The sequence below is a fragment of the Schistocerca gregaria genome, chromosome 5 (assembly GCF_023897955.1).
Source record: "Schistocerca gregaria isolate iqSchGreg1 chromosome 5, iqSchGreg1.2, whole genome shotgun sequence".
Taxonomy (NCBI): Eukaryota; Metazoa; Arthropoda; class Insecta; order Orthoptera; family Acrididae; genus Schistocerca; species Schistocerca gregaria.
Genome location: NC_064924.1, coordinates 453945081 through 453967061, shown reverse-complemented (window position 1 = coordinate 453967061; position 21981 = coordinate 453945081). Strand labels below are relative to the sequence as shown.

The 21981-nt window shown below is 39.1% G+C and overlaps 1 long non-coding RNA gene across 1 annotated transcript in view; it reads right to left on the bottom strand.

The window, feature by feature from the left end:
- Positions 1-6946: 6946 nt before the first annotated feature.
- Positions 6947-21981, bottom strand: part of LOC126272846 (uncharacterized) — a 52145-nt gene continuing 37110 nt past the window's right edge. The window contains exon 3 of the long non-coding RNA XR_007549271.1: positions 6947-11247. This is a non-coding gene — a long non-coding RNA (uncharacterized LOC126272846). The remainder of the gene's footprint in view (positions 11248-21981) is intronic.

Below are 21981 nucleotides of genomic sequence, written 5' to 3'. Positions count from 1 at the left end.
CCGGCCCTGAAGACCACGCGTTGGTCGACCGACCGCCACATCATTCTCAGTCATACGTCATCGGACGCTGAATGGAGTTGTGGTCAGCGCACCGCACTCCCTATCGATGTCGACGTTTCGACCTTGGAGCCGCGTTCTCTTAATCACGTAGCTTCTCAACTGGCATCACAAGGCTGAGTGCACCGCGGTTCAGCCCTCCCGCCTTATAAAAATCCTTACCAATACCAGGAATCGAACCCAATTCCCCGCATGAAGGTTTGTCTCATTAACCACTGGATTATAGACTTTGACGAGAGCGACGAGGTCACTATTACATCGGTTGCTTTTAAGTTAGTTCAATTCTGCAAAACTGCTCATCCAGTCACCTCAAACGCTGCATGGTACCTACGTTTCTAACACCTAGTACTCGTTTATAGCGGATTGCCGACGTTTAAGTACACGTGGTTGCCAGCGTCGAGCTGAGGTGTTATTCATAGAAATATACGAGATTAGTACTATTTTGAAATCAGTTAAGTGTTCTGCACTCTTTTTCTGACACTACAAAAACTATCCCATAGACGTTAGCTTTATCCAAATGTGAATAACTGATCCTATGTGCAACATGGTACCATATCAAGGAACAAATATTCTGTTGAAATTTATAAGTGTTGCAATCGAGAAACATCTTGTCATAACTGTATTTAATAGTCTACATGCTACGCTAATACTCTGCTACACATTAAAAATGAGCAAGTGACATCACATTAAGGTTGGAAGAGCTTTGCTTTCAAAATGCTATAGGCTAATATGATTGCCTTTATTTATCACAATGAAGTTCAAAAGAAACACTAATATCGTTTGCTCAGCAGTTCGGCTTCAGTTCATATTCTAGCGTTGGCAACGAAATATAAAACACGTGAAAGCTACCATGTATATGACCTGCGTTGCATTTACACAAACTAGACTTCCGCCAGAGCACAAAGACAAGTGGTTTCAATTACCATTAAAATGTATAGCACTTTCTATAATACATTTGAGCAAAGCACTTTTACAGAATTTAAAGGTAGTCTACAAACTGAGTCACATAGTGGCACACCACGGTACACGAGCAACAAAAATACCCAAAAATAAAATTTTAAAAAAATAAAAATTTGTATTCTTCACAAAATGAACAGCTGTGTTAATACATGCTCATTACCGGCATATGCAATTAACAGCATAGTGCATGGAACTCAAAGCAGTGCGTTACACTTACCAGAGCCACACAGTTATTCCCAATAACCATGTGAGTGACTCGGTACATGATCCACAACGGCTAACCGCCCAAAATCCACTCGCTCAGCCCGATGTGAACAACTATCATTGGGTTGCTGTACTTGCATTCATATGGTAACTCAATTCCTGGCGCCTAGAAGAGAGATCATTTCATGACTATCCACTGTCTGTAACGAAGACTGCCCTATCACACATCCCAGAGCTCTCCGCACACGCCCTTTATGACCCCCAGTGTGGCACTCAGTCAAAGATATCGATAACTGACGGCAACAAAAATCGATAGGAGCCCTTACGACCCATCCTACCCCTCTGTAAGCTCGAGAAATTCCACCACCTTGAGCAAGGATCTGCGAACAGCTATAGTTGGATGCCAACTTTGATCTGGGTGACGTACGCCCTTGATTTCTTGGCTATAACGAAACTGCAGACAAAGACACAGACTGTGTTCGGTACTTTTCTACCTTGCAAGCGCCAGTAAAACGAGGTGACAACTTTCCCGAAATGGCACCATCGGCTTGTCGTCGTACACCGGAGTTCCGGATGAAAACTTGGTCACCAGCTTTTATCTTAAATGCAAGCTGAGGCTTTTATAACGCTTTGCCCATATCTGGTGTGCAAGATCATTATTGGTCTTGTTTCATCTCCAATTTTGTTGGATAATTTCAGAGGTGATTTCGTCTGGTAGGAGATCACTCACAGACCACAAATTGATGAAGGAAGAATTGAGCAGTTAGCTGAAAACCAAGGTTGCGGGCATTGCCCTGATGACTTCATGATGGTATGGGTCAAATGACAGGTTCAACCAGGGGGTGGATATATCCCTTTTGTTCTGAGTGCATACGTGGAATAATATCATCGCAGATTCGAGATTACATTTTACCCTCTCCACAAATGGGAGTTGGGAAGGGTATGGACGCGTTACGAAATGTCTCGCCGCGGTTTCAGAACAGGACCTCACGAAGCTTTAGAATAAAAATGACGGAACATTTTCACTAACCAAAATTAGCGGATGGCCAAAGGTGGAAAAGTTTTTGGACAAATGGCAGGTTGAATAAGCAGCAATAACTCTGCAACTCGGAATGAGCCACAAACACCTGGAGAGGCCTCCACAGCAACGAAAATATGGCAGCTCCAATTTCGGGTTCGTGGCAATGACCCAATGTATGCAATAAATAACTTCTCCATGGGACAACTGTAAAGCATAGACTGAAGGAGCTCCTTCCAAGAGTTAAGATCTGACTCAACAGTCTTGCTCTTCTCACACTCCCACAATAATCTGTGGATATCCTTACTTAAGGTCGACCATGTCAGGTGCTCTTTGACATTCACGGTTATTTTATGGACATCGAGATATTCCCAATTAACGACTGATGAAAACATCTAAAGATCACAGTAACAAATTCTCCAGCTAAACAAATCTCGAACTTCTTGTTACTCCTGGTCATAGAGGCCTTTATTTAAACTATACCCTGGCACCTGCTCCATGGCAAGGGGTTCTGTTTGATTTACTGAATTAAAGGATCCTGGCTCTGTTTCTCTTTCATATTACCAGAAATTTGGGAGTCCTCTGTTAACATGGCCGAAACCCAATTTGTATCTTCAATCCCATCATTCCCCCAGAATTCATTGTTATTCTCGTCAAACATGGAGCAAAACGCATCAGTTATTTGTTTTTCTGAATCCTTAATGTGCTGCGATAAGAAACAAAATGAAACGATGTGTACGGTTCTCTGTGCAATTCTTCCTGATTTTCAAGGATGGGCGAGGACCAAGCTTAAGGCCTAATTGTTGGCTTCAAGTATGAATTGGCGCCATTCCAAATAAACTTTTCCACTACCAGGGCCACTCATTCATAGACCGAGTACTTCACCTCAGCAGAGGGATAGGGTCCTAGAGGCGTAAGCAACCAGCTGACGATCACAATCTTGCTCTTACAAGGGCAGCAACAGCAGTAACCCCAGAACTCAAAATGTCTGTTTGTACACCGAAAAGGTGCTCGAAATTTGGAATGGCCAAGACAGATGGATTACTGAGGGCCATCCTAATGGCGTCAAATGAGCACTGGTGATTCACTCCCCACTGAAAGCTGAAAAGTTTCGCCCTCTTTACGCAAATTATTGAATTGGGTGGCCAGCTATGCAAAATTACTGATGATCTTCCTGAAAAAGTTCGCCATACCCATAAAACAGGCGACTGTTCTTATTCTTGGGAGGGGGAATCTGTGCAAATCGTGTATTCTTTCGTTATCTGTTCTAATAGCGTCGGTTGATGCCATCCATCTCCAAAAAGGAAAGTTCTTTGCGGGAAAGATTCATCCTGGATGGCTTTACAGTTTAATTAGTGGCATTGAGGCAGATCGAGATCTGACCCAGATGCTGTATGTGGTCTTGGAATGCCTGCTGTAGGCAGTCGCATCGTCTAAGTAGCTGTGTACAGCTTTAAACTTTACATTGCCCAATATTGCGCCTAAAAGTCGTGACGAAACAGCAACCCCTGTGTATAACCTGAAAACAACCCTATAAACTCGTAGAGATTTCAGCCGGCGCAAAATGCGGTTATGTGTTTGGAATCTTTGGTGAGCAGGTTTTGATGAAATGCCCTATTTCATTCTAAGACAGTGAACCAGCTTTCATCAGCAAATCAAGTAAAAAAAAAATCTTACGTCCGCTAGTGGCACTGACTCTAAAATCACCTTCTGATTAAGAGCTCTATAGTTCATTACCAGATGATAACGCATCCCCTAACGTTTAGGGACTAAAGACATCGCTAGGGACATGGGGAAGTAGATGGCCATATAACATAATCGCGGAACATGTTATCCACAAGTTGCCACAAGGATTTTGTCATGACAGCCTTTACAGTAACTGTCAGACAGAAATATCGTGGTCAACCCTATTTTATATTTAATCTATTTATAACCCCCAATATGTCGGCTAAGACAACTGGGATTGACTGAGCATCTCTAGTAATCCCTTAGCTTGACTTATACCTAAGTGACTTGTTTCAAACCCCACATCTAGCGACACAGGATTGTTGACCCTTTACACCCACTGACAGAAACGCAAATGAAACTCTCTATCAGGGCAAAATTTAAAGGAAAAACATCTAGGAGCATTATTCAGAACCAGTCCCATTAGTTGGAGACAGTCACATCCTGAAACCAGATTAAAATATACATCCTTAACTACAATCGCCTCTGTTAACGGTGAAAAAATCTTGAACTCCAACACTCCTTCACAGACAGCCTATTGAAGGCAGAACCTGACCATTGGCAGTATGAAACTCTGGGCTGTAGTTCGTAATGAAGGTGCCTTACATACATCACAGTACATCAAGTAAGAGTCGTGATCATCAAATGAGAGACTCTTTCCAGAATGAAGCAGGGAACATAAAGGTTTGTGATTTCACTCTGCACAACGGAAAGAAAAGGACTTATTCATTAGTGTCCTAATGCATTTAAATTGCTTTTGTGGTAACGGAGCCTAGCACATTTCACGTTACTCTGGTGTCAGCTGTTTGGATGCCCCTCGCACCATACTGGATATTCACGTACAAAATGTCCTGGCTCGCCACACTGGAAACAACTCCTCTCACTGGATGACACAGAACCAGTTTCCTTGTTACCTTGCTTTTTACCATCTCCTGTAGCAAAAACGTATTTTGCCAAGCTACACTTATCATTTACATACTGTATACCTTAAATATTAGAGACCAATCTATCTAATTCCAGAAACGTGATGGGTTTCTGGGAAAACGTCACACATGAGCGATCATCTGGCTTCATTGCTTCTAAAATATTGCCCGCTGCATCACCATAAGCTACTTTCAAATTTAACATGGAGATAGCAATGCGAATTTCCTCAGTTCGCTGCTCAAGGGGCTGGGTGCAGGACTCAACAGGCAAAAAATACTTGTTCATGAGCTCACAGCTAATCCTCTGTATCAATTTTCGCTGAACTTTTTTCTTAGGTTCCACAACATTCCCTCCTTGTGCAATATCTTAGTCACACCCTTTCATAATGACTCCTGATTTAAAGGGAAAAGTAGCTGAAGGATCAAATGATGCAAAATTCCAAATGCATCAGCGTGAAACTCGAAGCGGGCAGATAGCCATAAAATCTCCACCTCTTGTCCAAGATAATTCACCAATAGAATCGCAATTCCTTGATGCAAGTGCATAATGCAATTTGGAAATCTACCGAATGATTGTATGAGAACCTGATTCTTTCACCTCTCTCAGAATGAGACTAACCTCTTGATCTACCATCTCTTTATCGGCCTAACCCAACAACTTAAGCCTAATTTGTAATTCAATGGCTTATATCAGTAATTGCTCAATACCAAAACACTGTTCCTTGACAGGCTTAAACGTTTTCAAATGTAGCAAGTTGTTCATCCAGTGATTAATTTCAGCTTGAACTCTGATGCTTGATTCCTAGTGGGATTATTGGCTTCCAAGAGGTGAAAGTTCTCAAGCATGCCAGAGGAAGCTATAGAGTAAATGTCAAAAGCTAGACCTACCTCGCCAATCTTGTCGAAGTTCCTCTTTTTAAGGGATGCTAAACCAACGCCACCTAGAGAGAGGACATGTGCACTCAGCAACCCACATACCAAGAGTAGTCTTACAAGTCATGTCACTCGAAGAACGGTTTCTACTGGCAGACATTTCTAGAAACGTTTTTATCTGATTAAATATTATATTTCTAGTGGCATACAACCCTATTTTAACAAAATTAGCCTTATATCAAATATATCTTGTACAATTAAACTTACCTCTTCTGATACAGAAAATCCGAAACTTACTTTAAACTTAACGATTCTGATACAGAAAATCCGAAACTTACTCAGTTACTGATGGCTTCATTAGACCTATAAACATGTTTTTCATTATACACAAATTGCCATGTTTAATAATAAAATCATCAAGATCATTCCATATGAAATCGAACAATAAAAAATTTAATTTGAAGGTCAATGATTTAGAAGTTTTAAATTACTTGTTTTTATTCTACCTATCATAGAATTCATTAAGAATTCTAATTTTTAAAGCGACCAAAAACTGGAAATTTTGTATTATTTGATGTATTAAAACAGCCACATCCCCAAAACAAGTGACGTTATGGATCTGAAATTTGAACAACTTTTTCATTTTCTTCTAAGGTTCAAAAGTGTTTGCTACTTTACTAGATTCAGAAAAATGTTGACTATTCCACAATCAATTATTTAATTCTTAAACTTTCAAAATTAGAATGTTTTTGTTTTGAAAAATAAAATGTAACTTCTACAGTATCTATAATCTGTGTGCTAGATCTGATGATAGTATTCCAGCACGAACATACTGAAATAAATTTAATTTTAGTGAAATTTGCTTTGGCAACTATATCACAACTTTTACAGACTGGTTCATAAAACTATGGTTCATAAAACTAAAGTTAAAATGATACTAACAAGTTTCTTGTGGTGCCATTTTTGTAGCAGCTATATATAAATTGCAGTAGCTTAAAAGAAAAATCCCTTCTGCTAGCTGCACATTAATTACTTTTTATTTTACTTGTGCACCCAGACCTATTTCAACTGATTTACAAGGTGTCTTCAATAGATGTTAGATCAGTGTCTAAAGCTGTTTGTCGTACTATTAATGAATTACAACTAACATAACAGAAAATGAGTACTACCAATAAATAGTAATTAAAAAAAATCATTTCAATTTTATTGATGCAATAATGAATCGGTTTCTGAAACAAAATTATGAAAGCACTGAAGATTGAATAGGGGACAAGTTGGTGCAATACAACATGTGACACATGAGTCAAGATTAATGTAGATACTTTTCTAAAAAGTAGCAGTGCACTTTACAGAGAAAGCAATTAGATTCAGTACAATCTGACGACTCTAGCACTAAACTTCACTAGCATGCATTATTAGGTTTGTGTAATGGTATTTAAAAAAGGTGTTGATTTTGGTACACTCACAATTAATGTATTAATAGAATTTGTACTAATGAAATTTACATTTTTATACCTCTTACAGATTTTATCTTTTTTCTGTTAGTGATTTATCTTTTTTGATTTCTTAAGAACACACACTGTGGATAAAAAGTGGTCAAAGTGTTCTTGCACTCCCTTGAAAAGAAGCTCACAAAGGGTATCTTGGAAATTTCTTGGAAGATTGATCTGAATTTTGGTACTGAAGAAAGAATGAAAATCTGCACTTTATGTAGAGAGAAATTATCGATGAAAGAAAACCTGAACCACTGATAACTGAAACCAAATTATCTTATAGACAAGAACAATTGACTTGTAGAATATCTGATGACCCTGAATGTGTGAATGCTGAAGAAAGTTTGCATTTGTTGAACACCTCTTTAGCATCAGTAAGGAAATCCTCAATAATGAAGAACTTTATCAGATCAAATAAATACTTCACAGATAAAGTTGATGAAATTGCATTGAAATTAACTGAAACTTTCTTTCAAATAGAAATGGGTGAACATGAGAAAATATGTGGCAGTGATGATACACAAGCAGAAATGAACTACTAGTGTAAAGAAAAGGTTTACATTTTAAGTAAAAGTGAAAAATTTGTAGTGTTGACTTCCCTGATCAATGTCGGCAGTGCACTCATATAGAAAGAGTCTGGAGTAAGCAAATACATCGTAAGAAAAGAAAAAAATAGTGGAAGAAAACGACATACCAGCACTCTCTGCTCCTGATTCTAGGCCTGGACAGTCCGTGACTGCTAAAACAGTTCTGTTAGTGCAAGAGTTTTATTGTAATGATAATACTAGCAGGTGAATACCTGACTAACAGGATTATATTTCTATGCGAAACGATGGTGATGGCAAGGATATGTATGTTCAAAATGGGTTACGTTTACGAAACCTAAGAGAAGTGTACAAACTTTTCAGATCAAATTGGATTCTCAAATTTCACTATATTAAGGCCAAACCGTTGTATTATATGTGGAGCTAACGGGGGTCACAATGTTTGCGTTTGTACAGCTCATGAAAATGTGAAGGTAATAACAGTTGGAGCAAGTAGCACAATGAGCACAATGAAAAAAAAAGAAACTATCAAAATCTAAGGCGTCAAGAACTAGACTGTTGGTTGATTTCACAAGGAAAGATCTATTACTCAATCCTTTTTTAAGCAATAGCTTTATTGTTCTTAATAGTTACAATGAAAACAGGTTAATAATGAATTACAATACTGATATAGCTTATTCATATAGTGTGATTGCAACCATATTCCTCCACACAAATTCTGCACACTGTATAAAGTTAAAGCTTAATTCAGGCTTCTCTTACTTTTGTTAAATATGTTTTTCTTTGTAGGGTCGACATCCTTCAAAATGCTTTGATTCTTTTTGCTAGTGAAATTGTTAAGAAAAAACATTTGTTCTGCAAATATCTTGAGGAGTCATTAAAACTGAATTTCATGTCAGATTTGAAACCAGTTCTCTTTCATTTGGTACTAAGAACTTCAGTTTAAAATTTACCACACAGTTTCTTTATTGACAGGTAAGTAGTGACAAACACACTGCTAACTTGAGAGCAAGGTGTAAGTAGTTTTGCTCTACTCACATTCTGCTTTAGGGAATACATTTCTTGATCACCTAAAATCTCACATAACACCAGAATACCTTTAAAAAAACTCACATTTTGTATGTTTCAGAACAGAGTAATAACAGTAACCTGCATATGTCAAAACAGGTAAATCATTATTGCAATTTGCTCGCATTTCTGATGAATTAAGTACTGTTTTATCATGCAGGGAACAAATATCAAAGTCAGTATTTGGTACCACAGAGAAAATATCCTGAATGGATTGTACGCTGATCTCTACGAAAACAATTGATTTTGAAACTAGCTTGATTACAGGGGGCAAGTGTACATTCTTTTCTACCTACACATCTGCCTGATGATGATGTACTGACCTGCACATAATGGCCTATGCTTTACAAATCCCTCTTCAAGCAAATCAGTCTTATCTTACACCATTGACAAACAAACAAATATAATTTGCTGTTCCTACACAGTGAGATAAGGCGTGTTTTGTATGCAGGGTTTTGAAGGGCATCAGTTGTGACATCACTGAAAACTTTCACAGTTAATTTAGTGTTTTGTTTTTCAAAGTTATTGTTTCTCATTGTTTTCAAAGTCATACCACAACAACGTTTTGCTAATGTTCATGTTCAACATCATTTACATTCAGTAAGGTGTCAAAACAGGCGTAATGCCTGCTAGAAACATTGTTTTTAAATGTGGGATAAATCGTAAAAAATGTTGTTTGTTATCCCAGATGCACTTCATAATGCGTACAGAGTCAATTAACAAAAGCAAGGGTCTCATTGAACTTTAGGGTGGTTACATATATAAGAGAATGCAGTGGGATTTGAAAATGATGACACTGATTTTCTATTAACACAATTATTGTCTGAAATGACAGACAATTCTCTGTATCCTGTATTTTCAAGACCAAATAGAATTCTTTTAATCCACTGATGCAAATTATCACCTGTTAATTTCTTGACAAGCAAAATATGAACAACATCTTTAAAATTACTCTGTATATTGTGGGTAATGAAAAAAATGCTGATATTGCTGTCTAATATTCACCATTTACCATATCAACAACATTTCCTCCTTTGACTTCTTTTAGATATGTTTCATCTATAAGAAGGTTGACATAATATGTGGTTTAAGAAATTTACATTTAACTCTTGCATATGACAAAAATTATTTTCACGTGATTCTTTCTGGATACCTGAGGTAATACTAGAACACACTCTTTGAATTGTTGATGGATGAGGGCCTACAAAAAAAATCCATATTAAATCCATAAGCACATGGAGAAATACTGTAATATAAACAAGAAAGTATCATATCTGATGGAGTATGCAAAAGTTTCTTTGATCATAGTAACTTCAGCTATTCAATGATAAAGTGAATGCTTTTGCTCTTTTCATACTCAGATAACTAAAATGTCTGCAGAATGTCACACTCAAAACTCTTAATCTTCTCAGTATTATTTGCTATGTTAATCTACATGTCTGCTTTTTCCACTCTGTCTAACAGATTATCTGATTTGACAATGCTTGAAAACTTTCGCAGAAACTCATCCCTATTTAGGCCTAACTTGTTTGTTCACTTGTTCAAAACAAATACTATTCATCATTGGTTTCACTAACAAGAACAGAACATTTTGTCACAGGAGCAGGACCTGTTTGAATGTTAGTAAATAATACAGATGTAGTTTTTGTAATACTCCACAAATCAGACAGTTTTGACATTGACAGTTTGACCTTCAGCTCACACTGTGATGCAATGGACCGAACTTTTAAACATACTTCCCTTTCCTTCAGACTCTCTTCAACAGGTGAGTGAATATTTTGCTCTTCACGTTTCTGCTTCTTTACCTCAGGACCAACCCTGTAGCCTCAAGGTTTGCTCAAACAGTGAGGGCAATTACAGAAACAGATGGAACTGCTTCTAGTCTCTTGCAATTCTTTTATAATTTCATGAGGGCAAAAATGTTGTTCGTACACTTATAACCAATAACCCATAAGACAATTATGAAGGACCATTTATCATGATCACAATAAAAAAGAACTAACATTACTGAAGGTCTACTTTATAATAGTATAGTAGAAACTATCATATTTGTAAATGGATTACTGTTACTTAAATGAAAAACGAACTGGGGTGGAAGGATGCCTTGACAAGTAGAATGTGACACCATCAAATTATGAATATCAGACTATGTTGACATATGACTCAAAACTGAAAACACACTACTCATAATACATACATAATTCTCTATGAAGAGAACACTTAAAAATGAGAAATGACTTTAAACAGAGTTGTCCAATATACAAACCAGTGAGAAATATCTTAATGAATGCTTCTTCACATTCCTTTCCATCATCAAGCAGACACTACGTACTAACAGCCCTCTTGTTTCTAAAAGGTGAAGCACTGGCAGCGGTCACAATCTACAACATACAAAAAATGGTACACATCGAAACACAGTAAAATTAGTGTATTTTACTCATGATGAAGGACGTAACTGTTGATAATTGTGAGAACAAGACAAACTCTATAGACTTCAAAAAAACTTCATATCTAAAATTATATGAAGAGCACATTTTAAATTGTAAAACCAATGTAAACCAGTGTGGAATGTGGGAAAAAGTGAAATAAACATGGGAAAGGAGGAAATCATTATCTCAACTAGCTGTAGGACTCTCAACGAATGTTCTGTGAAATACGAACTTTCCCTTGTATCACAAAGTGCTGATATGTCTGATCTTCAAGTCTTCCATTTGCAGTCACAGAGTAAAACAGGTGAAAGGTTCACTTGGAGAATAATTACTGCTACAAATCTTACCTACTCGGTAAACAAGCTGAGCAGATCCAGGGCAGAGGGCTACAATGGCCTCAATAACTGTGTTCAAAACTGTACAATTATGGAAATCAGGACGCCTATGCTCTATCCAGTAAATCAAATTATTAATGATAGTACTTTCCCTGAATATCCTGAAAATACAGTTACATGTCCAATATACAAAATGGTGACAGAGACATACAAGATAACCATAGACCACAATCAATTTTCTCTATACCATCTAAAATCCCAGAAAGTTGCACAAATATATAACTTTAAATGATGAAGCCAACTGCATGGAAAACAAACTGAAAAGCTACCATACCCGAATAACTTAACGTGTTAAACACAACTTTTTGTTGGATTTCTAAGAGCAGCTTGGTTCACATTGTAATAAAACCCACATATGTAGTATTCTAAATCAGCAATGTGCTTTCAAAACATTGACACAGTATGTGCTTGGGGATGTATAAATTTAAGCTTATGCTTCACATTATCACCTTCATTTTACAGGATAATCATAATTGAACATTTTGACTTACTTTTGTTATTTTTTTTATTATTAAATTTTGTCTGGTGATAGCTCATTTTAATTTTTCTAATAATTTTTCTTCATTCGGAAACTGAAGAACTTGCACTTTGGGCCTATAAGGTAATTGCCTTTTCTACTGGTCACACAACATCGGTATGGTATTTCATCTCTTAGTAGCGCAAATTAGCGCTGTGTATCACATAATAAAACTAAAAACATTATAAAAGAGTTACACCATGTAGCATTCATGCATCACTGTGCTCAGCACAACACGAGTCGCTTCCTTTGGTTATAACTACTCTCGGTATACCTATCATGCTGTTTGCAGGCAATGCTTATTTTAGTTTTTAAACATAAAATATTTCGTTTGCTTGGAACCAGAAAACTGAAATGCTTTGAGGTATTAATCTTTGGCATGGGAGAAAAGTCATGTAAACATTAAAATATTTGAATTTACTGAGTTCGCCCTGACATAAACGGCTGTAACAAACTAAAAGTGAAATTTTTGAAACTTAATACATATAAGAAAATTTTAGTACATTTGGAGGAGTGTTCTAGTTTGATTGGTTGATTTGGGGGAGGGGACCAATCACCTAGGTTATTAGTTCCATCAGATTAGGGAAGGATGTGGAAGGAAGTCGGCTGTGCCCTTCCCAAGGAATCATCCTGGCATTTGCCTGAATTGATTTAGGGAAATCACAGAAAACCTAGATCAGGTAGGCTGGATGTGTGTTGAACTGTCTAGTTTGAGCAATATTAGTAATAATGAATGTAGTACAAAGAATTAAAAACGATCTAACACAATAGTAAATATCTCTTTGAGGTTTAATACTAAGAAGGTATTCAGAACGGCAACGGCCATCTATGCAGTAAAAATTATACTGAATTAGTGAGCCACAAATCAGTGAGAAATGCCATATCAGTCTTTTAGTGGCAAGCTACCATTTGTGCGATAAACTACCTAGTGCAACAGGTATTAAACGCTTAGAACAATGCGCCATAACGACTCAAAATCTAATTTAGACTGTACAGCAGCTGTACAACTTCACAAGCACATAAACTTTTCTACGGTAACAAGGTCTGCTAATCAATCTGCCCAATATGTGGAAGGCACATAATTCTTACAACTACCGATGAACGACGGTTGGAAGAGCTTTACTTTCCAAAATGATACTGGCCAATGAAGTATAAAACAAACACTAATGAAGTTCACTCATCAGCTTGGCTTCAGTTCATATTCTAGTGTTGGCCACAAAATACATGCTTTGAATTTATACAAACTGAAAACTTCCGCTAGAGTGCAAAGACGAATGGATTCAATCACCATTTAAATTTACAGTACAACTAACAGTTGTACAACACATTCTAAAGAATTTAAAATCAGTCTAAAAACTGTGTCACACGGTAGCACACCACTTAGTACTGGAAGAGCACGGCACACAAGCAACAGAAACGACCAAAATAAAGAAAAATATAAAAAAAATGTATTCTTCACAAAATGGCCAGGTGGGTTACTACATGCACATTCCTGGCACAAGCAATTAACATCAAAGTGCATGGAACACATAGGATGACATTACATCTAAGAGAACCACACGGTACATCTTAGTAACCACATAGGTGTGTCGTTGCACGATCAACGATGGCTAACCGTCCAAAATCCACTCTCCCAGAACAGCGTGAACAATTGTCCCTGACTCGCTGCACTTGCACTCATGTGGTGGCTTACTTCCTGGCACCTAGAGGAGCCATCAGTTCTTGATTACCCACTGGCTGGACGAAGACTACCTGACCAAACACCCCAGAGCTCTTCACGCATGTCTTGTATGAGCGCCGGTGTGGCGCTCAGGCAAAAATCATGACTACTGATGGCAACCAAAATCGATAGGAGGCTGCACAAATCATCCGCCCCCACTGTGAGCTCGAGAAGCTCCACCTCCTTGGGGAAGGAGTTGGAAACAGCTATAGCTGCATGACACATTTCACCTGAGTGATGTGCATCCTTGATGTCTTGGCTACAACGTGATAGCAGACAAGGATGCTTACTGGCTTTAACGCTTTGCTCACCTTACAAGGTAATATAAATCGAGGTGACAACTTGCGCAATATTTCCACACCACCTGCCCTCTGCATCGAAGTTACGGATGAAGACTTGGTCACAAACTTTTATCGTAAATGCACGTTGACCATTGTTATAACTCAACGCCTGTCTCCCGTGTGTGAGATCAGAATTGGTCCTGGTTCATCTCCAGTTTTATTGGATAAATTTCAGAAGTGATTTTGTCTGGAAGGAGATCGTTCGCGGACTACAAATCCGTCAAGAGAGAGTTCAGCAGGTAGCTGAAAACCATGGACATGAGCAATGCCCTGATGACATTTCATTTCATTATTACTTCGTGATGGGCTGAATTGAACGCTAGATTCAGTCATGGGATTGATTCGTCTCTTTTGTTCCGAGTGTCTGCATGCAGTATCATCAGCGCAAATTTGAGGTTAGAGTTGAGCCTCTCCACAAATGAGGGCTGGAAATAGTATGGAATCATCGTGAAATTTTGAAACATTTCTGCTAAAACTTGAAGGCGTCTTTCTAAGTGTCAAGTTAGTATCTGAGAAATGTGAAAGCTTATTTTCATGTCGACATACGTAAATCTTGGTCCAGGGCAACATAACCATGTGAAAATTTAATTCTGAACGAAAATATATCGAGCTGTCGCTACACGATGCGAAATGCAGACTAGCCGCTACATCAAACAGTTCGTCTGCGAGAAGGGAATCTGTTTTCAATGGAATTTGTGCATGCTGTCTGGCTGTGAAACAAATTATTCAGATTAAACAGTTGGCCCTGAATATAGCTAACATTTATCTTGGTCTTGTAAACAATCACGGGTAAATGAACAAAAACATTTACGCATCTGACTTGCTGATAAAATTGCTTGAAAATTGACAAGCGCTTTACCGAAATCTTCTACTGGCATTAAGCCCCTGAACTGCTTTGGTATTATTTTCACAATTACACTCAGTTCAAACAATTGTAAAATAACAACCACCCAGATTACCTTGCAAAAAAACTAGTGTGAAATTAAAAGGTAGCAGTGACGGCACAGCACATTTGTGCGACCTCCCGTGAATGGTTCAAAATTTATTAATTTACATATTTTCGGATTCAGCGAATCCGAACCAATTCTTAAAGATTAAAATAAACGGATAGTAGAATCTTATAATAGAAATAAATCAGTATTAAAACTGACATGTGTATAAAATAACATTTCTCGAACATTGTTTAGTCCTATGACTACAAAATGGTTTTTTTGTATTGTAAAAACAATACTACTTGTCACAACTAAAATTTAATTTTCTGAGAGCATTTTACAGTAAATACAATAGCAATGTTAACAGGAGCTTTCATCTTACGCCATACAGCATCAATCGCTAAAGAGTAGCTAATAAAGTTTTATAGGTCAGTGAGGAAGACGAGTGTACGTCGCGGTACATACAGCTAAATAATTATGCTATATTTATCCCGCGTAAAATTCGAATCTCAGGGGAAAGCTATACAACGATGCACAACATTTACGGTATATAGTTAATACTGTATGATACTGAAATGTAGTGAGTCACTATATATCGAAACCTGGGCGGGTGAAAAATGTATTTACAAGTGCTCAGTGAATAAACTGAGAAGCAATTTTTGAAAAAAATCTGTTTCTTCATTTAATATTTCTGAATAAAATGTTTTGATCTCAAAAACTCTCAATTCCTTGAGCATAATCAAAATTACCCCTTTATGTGCGTTGTAGTATTTTAAAACTGTGTTGAATTTCACCTAGTGTGTGGTTATTTTGTACAAGATGCCTTGTAATACTGCCTTCTTTACTGCCATGTGTGTGTTGTATGAATCATTTTTTAAAGGAAGTTCCAGTCTGCGTTTGTGCCACATAAAACTTGTCGCAATCACCACAATTGACACTGCTTTTGTGACTTTTGCATTTTTGCAAACCGTAGCCGATCTCGTAGTGCTGAAGACTCCGTTTAATATTTAAAAAAAAGGCCAACAAACATAGACTACGACATCAAGACAAGGTCTGTTTTTCCATGGATTGTGGGAATCAATATCGTACCGTACCACCGCGCCGTGCCTGACATCATTGGCACAAGAGAGGTTTAACCCCAAAATGTAAGTCCGCAAATCGACCTTTATTTGCGTCCCTTGTAGTTCTTTTGATACTTTTTGTGTGCTTGCTGTCCGTTTTACAACTCTCGCTACATAACTTGGAAGGCTGTAATGTAGAGACAAAGAAGGAATAGGACGAGGCTGGTGTTTGACGACCCGTCGACAACGAGATTATTGGAGACGGAGCGCAAGCTCGGATTAGGAAAGGACAGAGATGGAACGCGGTCGTGCCCTTTCGAAGGAACCATCCCGGCATTTGCCTTTAGCGATTTAGGGAAACCACGGAAAACCTACGGCCAGACGCGGGTTTGAAACATAGTCCTCCAGAATGCGTGTCCAGTGTACTAACCACTGCGCTACCCCCGTCTTTAATGTAGAGACAAGGGTACATGTCACTCTTGCATACACGCTAACACAGTGTGTCATAATATAATTTGCCATTAATAAAGCTATTCTCTGTTTTATGTTACATAATTCTATTGTTCCGACTATCCTGAATTAATTTACGGTGCTATTCCGTTTCCTAAAACCTAAATCACACTTAATAAATGAGTGGAGTTCCATGTGCCGCAGTAATCTGCTGTATACGTGTCTTTGTAGAACTTTTGCAATTTTATTAATCAGAGTCACTCAGAATGGATTATAATTTGTTAGGATTATCCGGATACTTATTACTGACATTCTTCATTATTACAGATTTTGCTAATTTCCAGCTGGCAGGTCCCTACTCAGTATTAGTGAACTGTTGATCAGTTAGGTTATGGATGGAAATATCTGCACTTTACGTCTTTGAGAACCTCGGGATGAATATCACCTACTTTATGTAATAGACGTTACGTTTTGCGCTACCTTTTAGCAATATCTGAAGATGGTAACTTATTTTTACCGAAACCGGTTATCTACAATAAAAAGTTTTATAGTGATATCGCCTAAAAAGTTCTTCTTCTAAGTAATGACCACAGATAGCCGCTTGGAGTTCAACATGAGTAGACTTACGTTTTTCGATTTTATTATGTGTAGGATTAGTTCTTCTTCACGAAACGGTGTAGTGATCCAAATCTTAGGATATTCACAGTGTAGCTAGTATCTTTACTTCCCGTGCCGTGGGGGAGGAGTGTGCCAAGCAGGTATTCTGTTGATTGTCTCCAAGAACGAATCATCGAGCCATCTTCAGTTTTTAGTGTTGGTATAACGACTGTTTTTCGTTTTTTTCGTCAGTATTTTCTACTAAACCCCACGTCTCGACCCTTAACTGGTTCGTGATGTACCTTCTGGTTGTGTTGAACGAACAGTTCTTGTTAATGAGTTTTAAATTTTCCGTATTGTGCCACTCTGTCTAAGGGATGGAGTGGGAGGACCTGTGACATGCTTTTTGGGTCGGTTCCTACGATATCGAGTACCTGTCAGGTGATAAAGCCATCTTCTTTAACGGACTGATGAAAATTTTGGATTCTAGGCGCGCTGTCTGGAACCGTGCGACTGCTACGGTCGTAGGTTCGAATCCTGCCTCGGACATGGATGTGTGTGATATCCTTAGGTTAGTTAGGTTTAAGAATCCAGAATGAGATTTTCACTCTGCAGCGGAGTGTGCGCTGATATGAAACTTCCTGGCAGATTAAAACTGTGTGCCTGACTGAGACTCGAACTCGGGACCTTTGCCTTTCGGAGGCAAGTGCTCTACCAACTGAGCTACCGAAGCACGACTCACGCCCGGTACTCACAGCTTTACTTCTGCCAGTATCCGTCTCCTACCTTCCAAACTTTACAGAAGCTCTTCTGCGAAACATGCAGAACTAGCACTCCTGAAAGAAAGGATACTGTGGAGACATGGCTTAGCCACAGCCTGGGGGATGTTTCCAGAATGAGATTTTCACTCTGCAGCGGAGTGTGCGCTGATATGAAACTTCCTGGCAGATTAAAACTGTGTGCCCGACCGAGACTCGAACTCGGGACCTTTGCCTTTCGCGGGCAAGTGCTCTACCAACTGAGCTACCGAAGTTCGACTCACGCCCGGTACTCACAGCTTTACTTCTGCCAGTATCCGTCTCCTACCTTCCAAACTTTACAGAAGCTCTTCTGCGAAACATGCAGAACTAGCACTCCTGAAAGAAAGGATACTGTGGAGACATGGCTTAGCCACAGCCTGGGGGATGTTTCCAGAATGAGATTTTCACTCTGCAGCGGAGTGTGCGCTGATATGAAACTTCCTGGCAGATTAAAACTGTGTGCCCGACCGAGACTCGACCTCGGGACCTTTGCCTTTCGCGGGCAAGTGCTCTACCAACTGAGATACCGAAGCACAGATCTACCTACCACTGGCAGTCGCCCAACTTCCAAAGCGCCCTATAGGCTGTCACGAGTGGAGAAATATTTCCTGTGAATCTCGTTTTCATCGTCCAGGACGAGCCTGCGCTATAACTCCCACGAGAACGCTCACCACCATAAGACAATATCAGGCGTCGCTGCGATGGTAATCTCCGCTTTCTCTGCGGTGTGCCGCCGTGCTTTCCCGTCTGCAAACACCGGCCGTCGGGCCGCCCCCGCAGCTGTCGGCGCTTTGTGCAAGACGCGGGCATCCGGAAGCTGCGGGCACGGACCGCTTCGTTAACAGTGCTCTGCAGATTGCCGCGGGCCCGCCGACGTCATTAGACCGGCTTAGCAGGTGCTAACTGCGCAGCGAGAGGGACGATGCGAGCCTGTCCAGTTTCGGGAGCCGCTTGTCTACCGGCGTAGGCTGCCGACATAGTGGCTCCGACGTCGGTGGGTTCCGTTGACGACCGACATAGGCCGCATACGAGCGATCTTTTCTAATCAGTACGCCAGTATGGGCGCGGTCACACTATAGCCGATCATATCTCCCGAACGCACAGACTTCGCACGAAAGTCAGAGAAACGGAAACCACTTTGTTCTCTTCGGTCAAATCGACCGATGTTCTCGCACACGATATATGGAGCGTGAGAAATTGATAAGTTTAGCCCAAGAAAGAGTGAGTTAGTGTTTCTTTAATTTACGTTTAAGGTCACAACATTTCTGTTACCAGATTACCGGTTTCGGTCTATAATGACCATCATCAGATCTGATTTACAACAACTAAGTCCTAATGTACTTCAACCATAGTGGCATCGTTAAAAGTTAAATGCAGCACCAGTATCGTCAAATATATGTAAATAACATCATACGCACGAGTCATGTTGTAAAAAAAAAAGTTCAAATGTGTGTGAAATGTTTTGGGACTTAACTAAGGTCATCAGTCCCTAAACTTACACACTACTTAACGTAAATTATCCTAAGGACAAACACATACATCCATGCCCGAGGTATGACTCGAACCTCCGCCGGGACCAGCCGCACAGTCCATGACTGCAGCGCCCTAGACCGCTCGGCTAATCCCACGAGGAGAGTGATGTTGTACATTAGGTCTTTGTTTTTATAAAACAGATTTGATGATGGTCATTATGGACCGAAACCAGTAATCTGTTAAGGACACGTCTGTGACCACAGACGCAAATTAAAGGAAATTTGTTGTATATATGAGTCGCTGCTTTATTCGCGACAGTGTCACAGCTTGTGAAAAGAGTTTGTTTGAAGCATCCTGAGGACGAAAATATTGTAAATGAGTTATAGATCCGAATCTATGGAGTGCACTCTCAGGTTTATTCGAAATCTCAAATGCGCAAAATCTTTATTGGAAATTTTAGGCATAGACTATAGCTTCAAAAAGTAATGTGTTCAAGTGAAATGGGAGGCGTACCTTATATGCTTATAGCTACTGTGGTGGATCTTTTTTCTCGTAGATTGTCACTAGTTGTCTACAAATTATTATTATTTCTTACTGGCGTTTTATGCCAGTAGGATAGTGGTTTCGTTAGTTTGAAGTAGTTTGCAAATGTCGTAGTCGGCATGTATTTCCACTTTCATGTGCTTTAGCTTTTCCGAGTACCTTACGCTACGTTTTATGCTTGTCTTTCACTCATGTACTAAACGACAGTCATTGAAGGTTAATCGGCGTACGTCTGCAAAGCTTCAAATAGATACAACGAAACAGAGTGACTATAACTTGCTTTTCAAGATCACCACGAATTATCTCGAGTATGTAACAAAACGTTTCTCCTATCATCTCATATATTTGTAAAACTTGTCTGGTTATTTCGATAACTGAGGACAGAGTATATAGTAATCGCCCCATTCTGTACGGTACACGAAAGCTCATTCACATGCTTATGGCGCCTCTTTAATAGCAGAAGCCACTGTCTAGCACTCGTATGCAAGAACACAGGCGTCGTGGTATCCAATCCACCCTCAGAGGTTAAGATCTAGCCTACCTCAAACATAAAAAAGATTCTAACCTAACTTTCTTGACCTTTATTTTATCGTAGTGATCGTTCCTCCCTATGTAGGTCGGTGTCAACAAAATATTTTCGCATTCGGAGGAGAAAGTTGGTGACTGGAATTTCGTGAGAAGATTTCGTCGCAACGAAAAACGCCTTTCTTTTAATGATGTCCAGCGCAAATCCTGTATCATTTCTGTGACACTCTCTCCCATATTTCGCGATAATACAAAATGTGCTGCCCTTCTTTCAACATTTTCGATTTACTCCGTCTGTCATGTGTGGTATGGATCCCACACCGCGCAGCAGTATTCTAAAAAGACGGACACGCGTAGGGCAGGCAATCTCCTTAGTAGGCCTGTTACATTTTCTAAGTGCCCTTCCAATAAAACGCAGTCTTTGGTTAGCCTTTCCCAAACATTTTCTATGTGTTGCTTCCAATTTAAGTTGTTCATAATTGTAAGACCAAGGTATTTAATTGAATTTACGGCTTTCAGATTAGACCGATTTATCGTGTAACCGAAATTTGACAAGTTCCTTTTAGCACTCAAGTGGATGACCTCACACTTTTCGTTATTTAGGGCCAACTACCAGTTTTAGCATCATTCAATATTTTTTCTAAATCGTTTTGCACTTTGTTTTGATCTTCTGATGACTTTATAAGGCGATAAACGAAACGACAGCGTCATCTGCAAATAACCGAAGACGGCTGCTCAGATTGTCTCCCAAATCGTTTATATACATAAGGAACAGCAAAGGGCCTATAACACTACCTTGGGGAACGCTAAAAATCACTTCTGTTTTACTCGATGACTGTCCGTCAATTACTAAGAACTGTGACCTCTCTGACAGGAAATCACAAATCCAGTCACATAACAGAGACGTTATTCCATAAGCATGCAGTTTCACTACGAGCCGCTTCTGTGGTACAGTGCCAAAAGCCTTTCGGAAATCGAGAAATACGGAATCGATCTGAAATCCCTTGTGAATAGCACTCAACACTTCATGTGAATAAAGAGCTAGTTGTGTTTCACATGAACGATGTTTTGTAAATCCATGTTGACTGTGTGTCAATAGACCGTATTCTTCGAGGTAATTCATAATGTTCGAACACAACACATGTTCTAAAATCGTGCTACTTATCGACATTAACGATGTTGTTGTTGTGGTCTTCAGTCCAGAGACTGGTTTAATGCAGCTATCCATCCTACTCTATCCTGTTCAAGCTTCTTCATCTCCCAGTACCTACTGCAACCTACATCCTTCTGAATCTGTTTAGTGCATTCATCTATTGGTCTCCCTCTACGATT